The following is a 16,077-nucleotide window of genomic DNA, read 5'->3' as shown; positions in this document are numbered from 1 at the left end:
ACCATCCCCACAGTCACACATGGTGGTGGCAGCATCATGGTTTGGGCCTGCTTTTCTTCAGCAGGGACAGGGAAGTTGGTTAAATTTGATGAGAAGATGGATGGAGCCAAATACAGGACCATTCTGGGAGAAAACCTGTTGGAGTCTGCAAAAGACCTGACACTGGGACGGAGATTTCTTCAGACAAGACAATGATCCCAAACGTAAAGCAAAATCTACAATGGAATGGTTCACGAATAACTGCATCCAGAATGGCCAAGTCAAAATCCAGACCTGAATCCAATTGAAAATCTGTGGAAAGAGCTGAAAACTGCTGTTCACAAACGCTCTCCATCAAACCTCACTGAGCTCAAGCTGTTATCCGAGGAATATTGTGCAAGAATTTCAGTCTCTCGATGTGGAAAACTGATAGAGACATACCCCAAGCAACTTGCAGCTGTAATCACAGCAACAGGTGGCTGGACACAGTATTAACATAGGGGGGGTCGAATAATATTGCACGTCACACTTTTCAGTTTATTATATTTTTTTTTACAAAAGTTTCAAATATCCAATAAATCCGCTTTACAATTCTGTCCCACTTGTTGTTGATTCTTCACCAAACAATTTTTATCTTTATTTTTGAAGCCTGAAATGGGGCAAAAGGTAGGAAGGTTGAAGGGGGCCGAATACTTTCGCAAGGCACTGTCCCCAATCTATAGCCAGCAGTCCCTGCCCTCTAGTATATAGCCAGCCAGCCCCGCTAGTATATAGCCAGCGTGCAGGGACCCAAAGACTGAGTCGGAGGACCAGAAGACTCGAATATTAGCCGAATTAGGTGTTTTCTGCATTTTTTTGTCCTGAAAAACTCGGCTTATACTCGAGTATAACTAAAAAAATCTGCCATTGTATCCTTGTAGAATCCTAGGAAAAAACCTAGAACATATATCACTAAGTTGTGTTTTGTGTATGAAATGTTTTTTAACATCATTTTTTAATTTCTTGAATTTGTATCACATTTGTATCACAGCAATAGTTCTTTGAATATTCATAGAATCTTATTATCAGAATACATTTTTACAGATTATGGCAGGTGAATCCAAATGGGTAAAAGGTTGGATTGACTTTATGCACATTATTTTTTTTGCCCTATTTGACTTTAACAAGATGCCCAATGTACAGTATAGGTTTACCAAATGTGTACATTTCTTTTTCAGTCCAATTGACTTGGCAAAAATTATTGCTGCATATGAATAGAGACTAAATTGTTGCAGCCCCAGATAGTGTAGTAACATAATGCTTTTTATGCATTCAGTCCATGTGACATTATGATCTTTTCCCATTAAATAAATCCGGCTTTGTCCGTACTCATCATAATGTAATGCTTTCACTGCCAACGCACAAAGACAGTAGTGATGAGCATCTATGCAATCAGATATCATTCAGTTCACAGATTTTTCTTAATTGTGACATGATTTCTTTTTATTTTACTTTTCAAATGAGTGAAAAATTATTTCCTAGTTATAAGCTTTCTTTGTAATGATTGGCAAGAAGCCTGGCATATTGCATTACTGTCCTCAAGATGAAGGTATATTGGAGCTACTATAATATTGTATGTTATGATCTATGAATCCAACATTGAATCCCCCGCTTGCTGTTTACCCTTTCTCCAAGCGTTGCAATGAAACCGTGTGAGCTGCAGCACTGGAACTGGATCCACCCCACTATATCATTTCTGCACAAAAAGGCCCCCTGCACACGAAAGTGTGCTTGTTTTTGCTGTAACCAGGGCAAGCACAAGGCCAGGTGCAGGAGAGAGGAGGGATGAGGGCTCATTACCTCTCCCCTTTCCATTGAAAGCTGATTGGTCGTCACCATAATATGGTAAAATATAGGATGTGTCCTGGATTCTGCAAGGCGGTTGTCCGGATTTGTTATGGTGCAGTGAGACACAATGGGGCACATTTACTAAAAACTGTGCAAACTGCACTGTTTTTCATGAATCTGGCACCCTCTGCACTGCTATGGCAGTTTGCACCAACTTTTTTTTAGGGCACCTTTACCATGGGGCGTGCAACACACTTCTTAAATACTGTACATGTGCAAGCAGCTTGTGCAAAGAACTCCGCCTTCACTGACAAAATGTTTGTTGCGTGTAGAATATTGTGCCATAGGGGGCGTGGACCCTCCTTTAATACATGTGCAACCAGTTCGTACATGGAAGAATGTGCAAAGTTCACCAAATAACTGGCGCAAGTACCTTAGTAAATGTGCCCCAATGTGTTCACCTTCAACGTGTGGATGCACCCTGAAAGTCTAACTATACCACGCTACAGTTGCAGTTTCTTTCCCTTGAGGTGCTTAAAGAAGTCTTTACACTTTAAAAAAAAAATATATATATTTCCTTTTTTATTAGTTTTACTTATTATCACAGGCTTTTTTTTCATGTGTGTGTTTATTAAGAATTTTTCAGAATACTAGACAAAAGTCACCTATAAAAAAACGTGCAGAAGCTATAAGCCAGGTAGTAGTATATGGTTAAAGGAAACCTACCACATGATAAGGTAGGTGTAAAATGGAAGCACCAGCTAAGGGTGAGCTTATATTTGTTAGTGTCCTAAACTGCTGCATCGCGGTTTAAAACACTTTATAATCATTATAGCTTCGGCTATAAAGATTAAAAAGTGTTTTAAGCTGCGATGCAGTGGTTTAGGACATATTAAAATATAACAAACGGGAAAGCCAGCTCACCAATTCGCCCTTCCTTGCAGTCCTCCAGGTGCACGGGTATACGTGTAAGCCCACACGAACATAGGAAATTCAAATAGCACAGGATTCCAGCACTTTCACAGAGGACGCTTGTAGTATTTCAAGTTCTTTATTCCATCAAAAAAAGTCACAGCAGATGCAGCATATAGACATGAAAAGATCAACGCGTTTCGTCCGGTTAGGACTTAGTCATGATCCCGCCACCATAAGACAAAGACTAAACATTTAAACCCTGTGTTGTGCACCTGTTGGACGAGGTGTGGATCACGTGGTATCTACCTGATAGGAAGTAATGAGATTGCCTTCACGCCCCTCTTGGCGTGGAACATGAATAGCGATCCACTGCTAGTCCAACTTAAATAAAAACATTATAAAAACAGTTGCATAAAACATTACTTGTTGTAGGGGAACTAGTTGTAGGTTATAAACATACATTTTATACAGTACATTAAAGTGTACAGGGGAAATTCGCTCCCTTTATATATAAAGAAACAACCTACACTACCTTAAGCCGGGGTACAAAGTATCACGGCCCCGACTGTGATAAAGTATATGCAGTATTAATTTAAACCATATACAGCAGACAATGCTATCTCCTATATATTTAAAATGGAGTGCATCCAATCCATCAGTACATAATAAAGTCATTTCTCTCATGGGAAGACATTGGAGTTCTGTCTACTTACTCGAAAGATGCATATAGCACGTACTATTATTTTGTTTGCTAGCCCAGGAGTATGGGATGACATATTTGTTTTTATGGGTTGTGTCATGTGGAGTATAAAGTATTCTCCTTAAAATATCCACAAAATTATATTCTATTGGGTTCAATAATGCCTACTTTACAAATTGCAAGCCAACTATATTGTTAAAAACCAAGAAAGTCTGCCCCATGTCTAATTGTACCATAATATCATATCTTTCCTGGAGTTTAACCCTAGGGGGATCCTACTTTCCAGGGAGAATATCCAAAACGCCTCTCTGTTAAGGAGTTTCCTCCCCGCTCAGGGGAGGAGACCATAGGAGGAAACTCCTTAACAGAGAGGCGTTTTGGATATTCTCCCTGGAAAGTAGGGTCCCCCTAGGGTTAAACTCCAGGAAAGATATGATATTATGGTACAATTAGACATGGGGCAGACTTTCTTGGTTTTTAACAATATAGTTGGCTTGCAATTTGTAAAGTAGGCATTATTGAACCCAATAGAATATAATTTTGTGGATATTTTAAGGAGAATACTTTATACTCCACATGACACAACCCATAAAAACAAATATGTCATGCCATACTCCTGGGCTAGCAAACAAAATAATAGTACGTGCTATATGCATCTTTCGAGTAAGTAGACAGAACTCCAATGTCTTCCCATGAGAGAAATGACTTTATTATGTACTGATGGATTGGATGCACTCCATTTTAAATATATAGGAGATAGCATTGTCTGCTGTATATGGTTTAAATTAATACTGCATATACTTTATCACAGTCGGGGCCGTGATACTTTGTACCCCGGCTTAAGGTAGTGTAGGTTGTTTCTTTATATATAAATGGAGCGAATTTCCCCTGTACACTTTAATGTACTGTATAAAATGTATGTTTATAACCTACAACTAGTTCCCCTACAACAAGTAATGTTTTATGCAACTGTTTTTATAATGTTTTTATTTAAGTTGGACTAGCAGTGGATCGCTATTCATGTTCCACGCCAAGAGGGGCGTGAAGGCAATCTCATTACTTCCTATCAGGTAGATACCACGTGATCCACACCTCGTCCAACAGGTGCACAACACAGGGTTTAAATGTTTAGTCTTTGTCTTATGGTGGCGGGATCATGACTAAGTCCTAACCGGACGAAACGCGTTGATCTTTTCATGTCTATATGCTGCATCTGCTGTGACTTTTTTTGATGGAATAAAGAACTTGAAATACTACAAGCGTCCTCTGTGAAAGTGCTGGAATCCAGTGGTTTAGGACACTAACAAAAATAAGCTCACCCTTAGCTGGTGCTCGGTATTTCAATCTTACACCTACCATATCATGTGGTAGGTTTCCTTTAAGGATCAAGAGTACATTATCACTTACAACAACCAGTGGCGGATGTCCCATGGGCCCCAGGCTGTTCACAAGACTAGGGCCCCCCAGTATCCAAACCAACATGTGCCCGGATGATAGGACCTAATGGAAATCTGCCATTTGATTTCATGCATTATGAACCAAACATACCTTAAGAATGCTGTAGCTGCAGAAGCATGTCTTGTTTAATCCCTGAGTTGAGCAGTTTTGCTGAAAAAACTATTCTAAAATTCTGATCATGAAGCTCTGTCTCTCCTGTGGCTGCTCGTGCTTCTCCTCTCACATTAAAGAGGACCTGTCACCGCAGAAAACCCACAGAGCAAATGTGCCCCCCATAATCCTCCCCCAGCCCCTTTCTCCCTAGTCGTTTTTTTTTTTTTAATTTATGTGCAGTAAATGGATTTAAAACGAACCGACCTCTTAGCACGCTGGCAGTCGGCGTTATTCATCAGGGGGGCGTGCCGACACAACCCCAGCACGCCACCGCCAGCGGACCCATTGTAGAAGAAGCCAGCATCATCGCATCGCTGCCAGCTCTCTGTGACATTTTAAAGAAGCCCGGCTCAGCCACAGCCACTGACAGTGCGGCCCGGCCGTCAATGAGAATAAGCCAGGTTGCGGCCGCAGCCGCTGTTAGTGCGGTGCGGCTACACCGCGGAGAGCCGGCAACGATGCGACGCTGGCGGCTTCTCGTACAATGTGTCCGCTGGCGGGGGTGTGACGGCACGCCGCCTAATGAATAACGCCGACTGCTAGCGCGCCAGATACACGATCCGACCTCTTACTTGGTAAGAGGTTGGATCGTTTTAAATCCATTTACTGCACATAAATGTGCATGACTATGACATCACGCGACCGCGACCTGGCCATATCATATTGATGCAGGGTTTTTTTTTTCCAAGTTTAAGCGGCAAGGTTGTTGGCTAATGGTCATTTTCATGTAGAGCCCGGGTTTGGACAGGCGTGGTCCCCTAGCAACCAGATGGCCCCAGGCACCTGTCCAGGCTGCCTATATGAAGATCCGCCATTGACCACAGCACTCAAAGTATAAATAGGCTCATAGGAATGTTTCTCAGATAATGTCGAGGTGCAGAATTGAATTTCCCCATGAGATTATGTATGAGCCCCTGTACCCTACTGGTACCAAGATGGCCACTTTGTGGGAACTGTGGGAGTTTCGTGTAGTCTTGCACCCAGAGACCCATCGACTCTACCTATAAGTAAGTCTCACTGTGAGCATGGCATCAAAATGCTCAATCCTCCTGGTGCCCAGGTCTCCAGGGTGTAGCCCTGCACAAAACTTGCCTTTTGTAAGCTCTTGCCTCAGTTACAGTATTAGTGGAGATGCTTGGGAAAACATGTTCCAACTGCATTTATGTGATATTTAATTACCTGCTCCTCCAGTCTTGCTTATCAGAACTGCATTTCAGACTAATAATGATCCTGTATGTCTATTTTATTGTCTACCTTTAATCAAAAGATAGAAAAAAGGAAGTCAAAGCATAGTCTCTGAGAAATGAAATTAGCCACAGCTAGGACTGGAACCTTCAATATTTTCTCATTATGCTTGTCAGAGCTCGCTAATTTCTCTGAATGGGATCAGATGGAAGCTCTCTGTGCCTGTAAACCACACCCAGAGCTGCCTGTGATTGACGGCTCTTTTTCAGGATCTTTCCTTAACAAAAGCTGGGTGTGCGTTAGCTCGTTTTGTGTGCAGCTGTGGCTTTAGTGATGGATGCCTGAACCAGTCAGTGCTGGAGGTAGTGTCCATTACTCCCTTTATATTCTGCTCAACCCCTTCTGGTTACAGGCAGTCCCCGGGTTACGTACAAGACAGGGTCCGGAGGTTTGTTCTTAAGTTGAATTTGTATGTAAGTCGAAACTGTATATTTTTGGGGGTGTGACGGCACGCCCCATAATGAATAACGCCGACTGCCAGTGCTCCAGATTCACGATCCGACCTCTTACTTTGTAAGAGGTCGGATCGTTTTAAATCCATTTACTGCACATAAATTTAAAAAAAAACGGCTAGGGAGAAAGGGGCTCCTCCCTCCATAGGAAACAGCGGCACACGGCCGCACACTCAGGATAAAATATAGCATTCTCTATCTTTTCCGGGTGTACGGCGCGGAACGGTGTTACACATGTGTGGCACCGTACTACCGCCGGGCGGCCATTGCTATCTATGGGGACAAATTTGCAGCCGCATGTACGTCCCATCAGACGGCCGTGTGAATGAACCCTTACACAACAACAGTGAACACTGGTCTGTCTCTGAATTCAGATGCCAGACGAAGCAAGTCTTCACTGTCACCGTGTAGGGTCTCTCACCCTTGGTTCCTGATGGCGGGTTTGCCCTTGTAAGAGTTTCGGTTTTATCTGCTGTAGGCAGGGCCAAAGCTTGCAGAGATGTCGCAGGGTTAGTTTGCCACCACTGACTCCGACATCTAGCGTCAAGTCTGGTTGTGGTAGCGCTGTTCCTGGACAGGTTCATTACAATGCTTCCTGGCAATGAAATGCAGAAGCCAATGCCCTCCCTGTCTTTTTCAGATAGCATCTGTTGGCCACCTAAGAAATAAATCTGAGGCAAAAGACCTCTGCAACTTCCAAGTCAGTCTAACAATAAAAACTCCCTAATTTCTCCATTGCTTACAGAGTGTTCTGCAACCTTATTGTTCAGAACAAGTTAAAAATTTGGATAATGGTACAAAATAAGTTATGGGGCTCATTTATCAATCTGTTTATTACATAATTCTGGCGTAATTTGCACCAAAAGACTGTCTGTGCCAAATGTATCAAGGGTTTTAGACTTTTTACTGGCACTTTTCATAGGGGGTGGCCTATGAAGATGTCATAAAATTATTATGCTAATTGACTATTGTATATACAGTACAGTATTTACAATCATGTGTGGAGAACTGACAATGACTAATTTTCTTGTGATTCATTCTAATGGAGAAGTGTTAACTTATTTTTGCCCTGCAGCTGAATAGTGTATGTTCAAATAATAATCAGCAATCTTTAATATGTGTACTTGTGGAATGACTGTAATAATTGTGTTCATATTATTGCTGACTATCTTCTGCAAGAAACTGTTTCAGGTACAAAATGCTGCCCACTCATTTTCATCTCTAGAGATTGTGTACAGGCTATGGTAATTTCACATACACAAATCTTAAATGGTAAACCACTCAACACTTGCTGTCCTTGTGGATAAGACATATTAGCATTTAGATTGGTAAATTCTTGCTGACCAAGTCTACATATTATGACTTGAGCATTGGGGAACCGGAATGCATTTTTTAAAAACTATTCATCAAGGTGGATTGTAATAATAATAATTAGTTTAAGAGCATGTGCTTAGTTGCCTGGCTCAAATGCAATTCAGCTGTTGTTTTAGAATTAAGAAAGTAAATTATATGCTATTATACAGGTCAACTATTTCTACTCAAAGTCTAATGCTTAAAGGGAACTTATCATCAGGGAGGTCATTTTTTTATCTGAGGACAGGTTCCAATGGCCTATGGCATGTTCATTTCAAAAATACCTTGAATGAATGAATGAATGAATAAAAGTTGTCTTCCCCTCAATTCCTCCAACCCTTCTCCTCACTTAGGGAGAAAGGAGAAGCTGAGGAGGGTCATAACTGAGAGAGGGGTTTAGGGCAAGACGAATCATGCCATTTGAACTACCTCTTTCCCCTGTGGCGCTGCTGGCAGGGAGCAATGTAATGTAAAATTATTTATTAAGGCATTTTTTAAATGAATATGCCATAGGCTATTGCACCACCCGATGACCGGTTCCCTTTTAGGTTTATTCATACATGTATATTTTTTGCAGGTACAGGCGGTCCCCTACTTAAGGACACCCGACTTACAGACAACCCATAGTTACAGACAAACCCCTCTGCCCACTGTGACCTCTGGTGAAGCTCTCTGAATGCTTTACTATAGTCCCAGACTGTAATGATCAGCTGTAAGGTGTCTGTAATGAATCTTTATTGATAATCCTTGGTCCATTTATAGCAAAAATGACAAACTCCAATTGTCACTGGGACAAAAGAAAAATATTTGTCTAGAACTTCAATTATAAAATATACAGTTTCAACTTACATACAAATTCAACTTAAGAACAAACCTCCGGACACTATCTTGTATGTAACCCGGGGACTGCCTGTATTTCTGTACTATTTATCTGAATGGGGTTTGTTTTGGCGGCAGGCTCATTGATTTCTGAAATCCCTATTCAGATGAATAGACTGACATAGAAATGTCCTCAAATCTTTTGCATGCAAGTATAACTTTACAGTGTTAATAAGAGCAAAAGTGGTTTTATTTTTTTAATAGCGGTGTAACCCTACACTTATTTAAATATTTAAAAATTCAAAATCACTGCGTTTTCAGGCAGATAGATTTACCACCTAAATAAGTTGCTGAATAACATTTCCCATATGTCTACATTTTCATCATTTTTTAAATGTCTGGATAATTCATTTTGATGTCTTGCGGCTTACAAATCGAATATCTGTTTTCCGTATTTTCAGAATTGATCATTTTGGGGAAAATACAGTTTTATATGAAATTTTACATATTTAACATCAAAACCCCCCTTCCTTTTAGGAAGATTAACCCCTTGAGATGTTCATAGTAATTGAATCAAAATGGAGGTGAAATTTAGAATGGTCAAATTGAGTTGGTTATTCATTAAGTCCTAAAATTTCCAAAAGATAAAAAGAGAAATTCCATATTAAAAAAGTACAGTGGCTCCTCACATGTGGTCTTGCTAGTTTTATGGGCGCACGGCAAGGCTATTAAATTTTCGGGTTTTTTTCGTTATTGGGGCCATGTGACAGTGTTACCATTTTGGGGTTGGTATCCCCTATTGTTGAAAATTTAGGAATATTTCTTTGAGGGCAGTAGTACTAAAGCATCAATTCTGTACTGGATTTTTAACTTTTTTTTTTTTTTTCATGTTCACCGTATAGCCTAATAATCATGTTACCTTTATTCTATTGGACAGTACGATTACGGGGATACCATACATGAACATTTACATTGGCACATTTTACTAAATTTGCCAAATAAAACCTAATGTGGGGAAAAATCTATAATTTTTGCATTTCCGTCTTCCAAGTGGCATAACATTTTTACTTTTTTGGCTACAGAGCTGGTTGATGGCTTGTTTTTTGTGGGACATGTTGTACTTTGCAGCAGTAGCATTTTATCACTTTTTATTGCATTTTTTGTGGGATTCAGTAGGTGAAAATTATAATTTTCGGCAGGTTTTTAACAGTTTATTTTTAACGGTGTTCATCATGTGGGTTCAATAATTATTTACTTTTATTCTACGGGTTGTTACGGATGTGGTGATACTATATATGTGGGGTTTGTGTTATGATTTAGACTTTTTTTTTAGTGATATATATATTTTTTTTTCACTATGGGACATGAACAAGCAAATCACCTGATTGCTTGTCCATGCTAATATTCTGCAATAGTTATGCAGGTGCATAGGCTGACACTGTGCCTTTTGATGACGTCACAGACCCAATCTTTCAGGCAGTGCCTATTGGCAGCTCTGGGGTCCTGATAGGACCCCAGAGTTGCCATAGCACTGATCGGCGCCCCCCGAAAACGACGTGGGGGAAAGATCCCCCAAAGGCATGTTAAATGCGGCAGTCGCGTTGACCACGGCATTTAACGGGTTAACCACCTGTGATCGGAGCCCACTCTGGGCCAGCACCCAGTCTGTCCCAATGCCGGTTCGGCTCAGATCTTGAGCTGAACCGGCATCAGCGCTCCGTCCGATATATCTGACGCTGAGCGCTAAGTTACTGCACTCAGCGTCCGATATAACTGGTTAAGCATGTGTAAATGTTAATAAAGCTGCATACACTTCCAGAAATTAAGAAAAACAGATTCAGTGCGTTTAAAAACACACCAATGACACAGTGTGACATTACCCTTAGGCTCTCAAATGGTTCATGGTCTTCTGAAGAACCCAGAAGTGTCTGGCCTATTGGAGAGAATGTACTAGCGGACCCTTAGGGTGCGGTCACACATCGCTTTAACTGCATGCGTTTAAAAACGCATTGGAATAGCTGAAGAGTGATTTGCCTAATTAAACAGCTGTTAACACTTGTGTTTACAAAACGCATGCGTTAATATTGCGGTTAACACATGCGTTTGTTAACTCAATGTTAAAGCATGCGTTAACGAAAGCATTAGCATTTGCGTTTTGTAAACACAAGTGTAGGCATATTACTTTTCAGCTATTCCAATGCGTTTTTAAACACATGCAGTAAACGTGACGTGTGACCACACCCTCACTCATCGAAACTGGGTAAGTGATTAACCCCTTTATGACCGATGGGCATTGGTGCTTGAATGTCCATGTCAATTTTTTACTTTTTTTCATGGCATGTGAGACTTGATATGATAGTTTTTGTTAATTACATATTTTTTTATAAAATTTGCGTATAATTGATAACAAACGTGAGATCATTTGTCATTTTTCCAATTAAAGTTTTTTAAATAAGTAAAAGTAGTAACTTTTACAAAAATTTGTTATAAATATGTATAGCATTATTCCATCAACCTTTCCCAGTCTTGGCTACAGATGCAGTGGGTGCATGTACCTCTGCAAAGTGAAAGTTTGCATGTAGAAACACAATTATAGTGTCATATTAAACTGGGGAGTCTCCTTTTTGATGTGGTATATGGATTGTGCATGGATACTTAAAAGAGAAGAGATATTCGCTCTTAAATTTACAATCGGAAATAGAAAGCTGTACATAAAAATCTAATTTTTTAGTACAAATTTAAGGGTCGATATCTCCGGTTCTTTTAAGCCTCCATACACAAAAAGCGGAGATTAAGGGAGATTCTCTGTTTAATGACATATGTTTCTATGTGCCAGGGTTCAGGAGATATGACCATTTGAAGTTGGTCACTGTCAAGAAATTTATAGACCTCCTTTCTGCACAGGGCATCTGCAAATAGGAGGTATATAGCTGTATTGCAGTCGTGAAGGGGTTAAGCAGGTATTTCATATAATGGTATATTTGTATTTTGGAATGAAAACTGACAAATGTCTTGCATAGCAGGTAATCTAAGGAAAATGGCTGATGTGACTGTCCTGGCCTGTTCAATGGAAAGTTGACATTATAAAAGTAATAAACTGATAAACAGAAATTAATTGTTTGTTGCCCGAATACTAATGAGCAGCTCTCATTCCTCCTCCTCTCCAAAGCGCTGATATGTGCTCGCCCTGACTATGGCCAGGGGAGCACACGTCAGTGTGAAGGTATATTCAGATGTGGACAGGTTTATGTCTCTCCTCTCACAAAACACACAAGTGAAAGGAAGGGAAGCAGGGAGCAGAAAAGAACCATGCCTATGGGCAGTAATTGCTGTGATAGGCTGCTCACAGATATAACCATATTAACCCCTACAAAGATAGGACGTTATAGTACGTACCTGCCCGAAGATACTTTCCCCACGGGGACGTTCTATAATGTCTGGCTTCTTGCACCGGCTCACGAGCGGAGTCGGCACCAGAAGCAGCGGCTGTCAGCTGTATTACATCTGACACTGTGCTTTAACGGCTCCGAACGTGAGTGTTAACCCCCATCAGATAATTGCTAGTTCAAGTTTGTATAAGTAAAAAAAAGTTAGAAAAAGTAAAATTTAAACATTTAAAATAAATAAAAATATAAGCCCCTAAAATGTCACTTTCCCATACAAACACTTAATAAAATATTAGAAACACAAATACACAAAAAAAACACATATTTGGTATTTCTGCGTCCCTAGCAATCAGTATAATAAAACTGAATCGTTACTGGACCCGCACAGTTAACGCTGGGGAAAAAGAATCCCAAAAACCGTTCTGAAAAAAAAGATGATTTTTTAATTAATAACTTTAAAAAAAAAAACTGTTCTCGCAAAAAATAAGCCCTTAAAGGACACCTGTCATCAGGTCTCTGCCACTAGTCCTGTCACTACTACCTGTTGGAGCAGCTCACAAGGATCCCATCCCAGCCTTTATCTAGTCATTTCATACATTAATTATTGTAAAATCATAATTTCTTTATTATGTAAATGAGGCTGGTCGCATGGTCAGAGGCAGCGATGTCACCCCTGTTCCCCCTCCCCTCTCCTCCCCCTGCTCATGTCTGTGTGTAATGTATAGTAAAGCATTGCTAGTGTGTGCGCTGTTTCTGCTGACATGCTGCATCCTCCTAATACACAGAGTACCTGACATGTTCTGCTATAACAGTGATGGCAAACCTTTTAGAGACCGAGTGCCCAAACTACAACAAAGACCCGCTTATTTATCGCAAAGTGCCAACACAAAATTTTAATTTGTGATTTATACTCCTTTCTCTGTCACAGTTTTCATTGATATCAGCACCTGAGGACACCAATAAAGCAGAAAATAGTCCCAGGTAGAGCTGTCACTTTAAAATACCTCTGTGCACAGCAAGTCTTGGGCTGTCTGGGACTGCAGGAAGATACCTGGAGTCATTTCTGGTGATGACCTGGGTGCCCACAGAAAGGGCTCTGAGTGCCACCTCTGGCACCAGTGCCATAGGTTAGCCATCACTGTGCTATAACATGGCTGCCTACACACACACTGGCTGCAGGGGGTGTGGCCACCAGCAAGCACATGTAGCAGCCATCACAGCGTTACACAGGCTGTCAGTCAAGCACTCGGGGTGTGGCTGTGCCTCCCACTCATGAATAAGCTGGACAGCTTGAATATGCTAATGACTCATTGGACATTTCACAGGTCATTTGCATACAGCTTTAGGACCTCATCGCTTAGGTTTACAGGCATGTAGAGGGACAATGAAGGGATAGAGACAATGCTTTCTAATGGTAGTTTATGAAAATCTATTTAGATTAGAGGGGTTATTTTGCATGACAGGTTCTCTTTAACCAGATTCGTCAGCCGAAAAATAAAAAAAGTTATGCATATGGAAAGATGGTAATTCTAAAATGAACAAGATTTTGTCCAAATTAGTTTTTATTCAGTAAAATTGAATAAAATGCACAAAACCCCCACATATTTGGTATTGCTGCGTCTGTGACAATCTGGATAATAAAACAGAATCGTTATTGGACCCGCACAGTGAAACCCATAAAAAAATAACCTCAAAAAACTCTCAGGAAAAAAAAAATTAATACCCTTTAAAAAAAGGTCTCTGAAAAGTGATTTAAATAATGTTACACGCTCCAAAATAAGACCAAAGAAAAACCAACGCTTCTCGCAAAAAATAAACCCCTAATCAGAATTGTCGGCCGAAAAATAAAAAAGACAGTGATGCCAAAATTAACAACATTTTCACCAAATAACTTTTTATATGGTAAAATTGGGGGGGGATTCAATTAAAAAATCTATTTAAAAAAGTAAGTATTTTTGTAATCTATTTTTATGGTATGGTAAACACCCAAAACAAAACCTAAAAAAATCTTCCTAAAAATTGATGATTTTTCATTATCTCCACCAACAAAGAGTTAATAAAATCTCACCAATTAGCTATAGATGCCCCAAAATTATGTACCAGAAAAGTGCATGTGGAAAAAAAATAAACCCCTATAGGTCCACATAAAAATTTTTAAAAAATTATAGCCTTTACAATTTGACAATGCAAATATGCTCTGGATGGCGCTCCTTTTCTATGCCCGGCTGTGAGCCCATACAGCAGCTACCACCACATATGGGGTTTCGGCACTCAGGAGAAATTGACAATTTGTAGACCGCACCTCCATTTTGTTGTAACCTCTATAAAACACCTAAAAGGTCAACAAACTTCTTAAAAGTGCTTTTTCAAATGTTGATGGGTGTAGTTTCCATAATGGGGTAATTTACGAGTCTAGCTATTATTTAGGCCTCTCACGGTCAATTAAAAGTTGAGCAAGTCCATCTAAATCTAAAATTTTAAAAATTGTACCTCATTGCATTGCATAAATTGCATTCTAAGCCTCATAACATTCTAGTAGAATGAATGGAATCTTAAAAACCGTGCCAACATAAAGCAGACATTTGGGAAATGTAAGTTATTTGGGTTCTATGACTATCTGCTCCAAAAGTAGAGAATTTAGAACTTTGAAATTTTTTTTTAACTAAACACAAAAGATATCATTCAAATTTTTAAATGGATTTGAAGTACAATATGAAAATTCCCTGGATATCTTCTAGTGTTCCAAAGCTATAAGCGCTTATAGTGACATAAGGCAGATTTCAAAAATGGGTCTGAGTCCTAGAGGCCAAAATAGGCGGAGTCCCAAAGCCATTTTTGTGATATGCAAATTAGCTTTTCAGACTCCTCTCTGGCAGCCTGAGAGAGGAGAAGAGTCAGAGATACCAGTGAACCACGACCCTATTATTCTGACTGACAGCTCTGTGTCTCTTCAAATCACTGCCTTGCCTCCTTGTACTTAGGGACTGTCTGCTAATATTCAACTATAGACATAGACATATAAAGCTGTATGTACAGATGGAAAATATTGTGTCAATCTTTTTACACGGTGCCTTGTGTTACATTCATGACATGTGACCAGTGACAACATCGCAGGTCTCTGTCTTATAAGAATAGCAAATTGTACACCATTTACGTGATTACATGAAATCAGAAACTGCCTATATAGAGGACATTAAAACAACATCAATACAATCTAACAAGTAGGATCAGGTATGGAGGGAACCCTAGACAGTCCGCTACATATGGTGGATATGTCCTGTCATACGATTGTAATTGGGCCCCCTGCTTCACAGTACCAAACCTAAACAGTGCCACGATGAATACTCAAATAAAAAACCAAAATTACCCTCCAATAAAGAAGCGGAAAAAGGGCACTAAGACAGTACACAGTTTAAATTTAAAATGTCAGAATTAACCTTTATTGATACTACAACACATGATAAAATTTAAGAACCATGAAGACAAAAGGTGTGGCCTCACCGTGGAGGGTGTCCACAGGATACAGTGCAATACAGGGTGGTGGAACACAGAGACAAAAAAGGGCGGTCTAACATCGGGCAGGGTGGAACTATTGTATCTATATATGGGATGTGGTAGCTGGTGGCCAACCGGGATGATGCCTAATGAGGGTTGTTCGTGATCCGTACAAATGTACACAATGAACAACTGGCCCCTGGAATGTAAATCTTGCGTGCCAGGGACCCTTGAGTCAGGCTACCAATTCTTACCTATTACACGTGCGTTTCGGCTCTGACTGAGCCTTCGTCAT

General features: G+C 40.1%; 1 protein-coding gene across 1 annotated transcript in view; it reads left to right on the top strand.

The window, feature by feature from the left end:
• SGSM1 (small G protein signaling modulator 1) overlaps nt 1–16,077 on the top strand; it is a 139,199-nt gene that overhangs the window by 55,992 nt on the left and 67,130 nt on the right. The window lies entirely within an intron of this gene.

Source organism: Engystomops pustulosus, chromosome 1, assembly GCF_040894005.1.
Source record: "Engystomops pustulosus chromosome 1, aEngPut4.maternal, whole genome shotgun sequence".
NCBI lineage: Eukaryota > Metazoa > Chordata > Amphibia > Anura > Leptodactylidae > Engystomops > Engystomops pustulosus.
The sequence above is the reverse complement of the archived record's forward strand: the minus strand, read 5'-3'. Positions and strand labels throughout refer to the sequence as shown.